This window comes from Leopardus geoffroyi, chromosome D3 (assembly GCF_018350155.1).
Source record: "Leopardus geoffroyi isolate Oge1 chromosome D3, O.geoffroyi_Oge1_pat1.0, whole genome shotgun sequence".
Lineage (NCBI taxonomy): Eukaryota > Metazoa > Chordata > Mammalia > Carnivora > Felidae > Leopardus > Leopardus geoffroyi.
The window spans coordinates 78,066,611-78,068,776 of NC_059339.1; the positions used below are offsets into that span (position 1 = coordinate 78,066,611).

General features: G+C 43.6%; 1 pseudogene; it reads right to left on the reverse strand.

Moving 5' to 3' along the window:
• Positions 1–1,444: 1,444 nt before the first annotated feature.
• On the reverse strand, positions 1,445–1,943 carry LOC123587250 (annotated as a pseudogene).
• Between the last annotated feature and the right edge of the window lie 223 nt (positions 1,944–2,166).

A 2,166-nucleotide genomic window follows, 5' to 3' on the forward strand; every position in this document is an offset into this window, starting at 1 on the left:
CTGTGAGATCATGACCTGAGCAGAAATCGAATGCTTAACCGACTGAGCCACCCAGGCGCACCCCCTTCTTTTGTTTTAATATACTGTATTGTTTTATGAAATGTCTTCTGTGTGTTAATGTAAAAAGGAAGGTGTTATGATCCTTTTTACACAGAGGCCTCGTGGAATGAAGGACTTGCTCAACATCGTGAGTGGGTCTTCTAGTGTGGGATGACTGCCAGCTCTTCCTCCTGGTCTCAGCCCAAATCTCATCCTTTGGCGCTCTCAGTTTCCGTCCTTATCAGGAACGATAAGTATGTTCATACGTATGTGTCCTGAAACGGCCAGCCACCTGGTTCTTGGAAATGGGTCCCCTTAACGTCAGCTTAGGGAAATCAGGCAGAGTGGCAAGGCGAGGCCCTGTGCCTATATACCGATTTGCAGCCAAGATGGCAGACAACTGAAGACCATTGGCTAAGTCTGGCCATTAACCTACATAATCATACAAGCATAGATATTTGTCTTCTGGTGACATTTACCCTGAAGCGCCGTGAAGTTTAGTCTGGCATCTGGCTTAATGTTTTGACTTTTCTATCCTGTGGTCTGATCTTCTTGTAAGCATGGAGCTGGTGCTTATTTACCCAGATAATCCCAAGTTTTGGGAAAGATTTTGAAAGGTGAGGGAATTACATAAGCTATGATGCACAGTTAGATCAGCTGAAACTTTGCTCTGCCTCTGAAGTGAATGCTTATGTTTGCCATGTTCTTGGAAATACAGACAGCTTTCATGGAGATAAACTAAACATGAAAGTTTAAACTTAAGGACCAGGAAATATATTAGATGTACATGGTCAAGATTTTAGAATTCGAGAGACTTGGGGTCTCATGTACATACTTTCTTTAATGGAAGTTCCAACTAGTAGCTGTTACATATTGTCAATCTAGAGAAAATGATGAGAAAGCCATCTGAGTTCTTAGAGCCAGTATCTGGGATAGTAATCTTTAAACATTGGGGAACTTACTAGTGATTGTCTTAGAGGCAGATGGCCTTGGAGGTCACAAATTCTGTGGACTCCACGCAAGAGAATAGAGGTGAGTGGTCAACATAAAGGCACAAAGAAAGAGTAAAACAAATAGCAGGGGCTACAGACCTCTGGGTTATAAAACACCACCCAACATTTCACTGGACTTCATGATCTTTTCCTCTAAAGTATCAGGTTCCATCTCGTGGGGAATTTTTCTTTCCTAACTTCGATAGCAAGCAAATTAATTATTTTCTTACAGTTGCGGGGGTGGTGTTTATGTTTTTAAGATGGTTCTTAGACTTTTAAAAAAGATTTTATTTTATTTTACTTATTTTTGTATATAAAAGAATATTTTAATCTTGTCCTTAGGAACTATAAAGACCGTACGTGATTTGGAAATGAGACCCTACCAAACAATGGCCAAAGAAGAATCATTCACTCTATGCCTTTTCTTTGGTCGGGTCACCCAGAAAGAGACTATTACCAACTCTGATTCTTGTCGCTTGTGGCCCCACATTGTGTTTACCTGTGTATTCACCGTAGTTGAGTTTCCCTTCCACATAGATGCGGGACCCCTTTTTCACATACTGATACGCCATGTCTCTGAGGCCTGGTCCGAATACTGATACTCTGTGCTCTGTCGTCTGACTGACATCACCCATTTGGTGCACTCCACTCTCCCCTGACCGCCACACCTCATTCGTCGCTAGAGAAATATCGTGACTGGGTTCTTCCCTTCCACCTGTCTCATGACGGGGTCCTGACCCACTGTCCCAAGGAGCTGCACACAGTTCAGAGACCTTTCAGGATCAAAGCTGCTGGCAGTTTCAGACTCACTTCTTACAAACTGATGAAATACTCCTAACACGGGTCTTTGAAACATGGCTTCTATTTGCTTTTCCTACAGTCTGTCTTTGGTCTTCCCCTAGCAAAGGACACGTAGCTCCCTCCCTCCTTCACCGGATGCTCTAGCTTGAACCAAAAGATTTTATTTTTAAGCAATCTCTACACCTAACACGGGGCTTGAATTCACAACCTTAGATCAACAGTTGCAGGGGCACCTGGGTGGCTCAGTCACCTCTTGGTTTTGGCTCAGGTCATGAGCTCACGGTTTGTGGGTTCAAGCCCTGCGTGGGGCTCTGCCCTCACTGTGGAGTCTGCT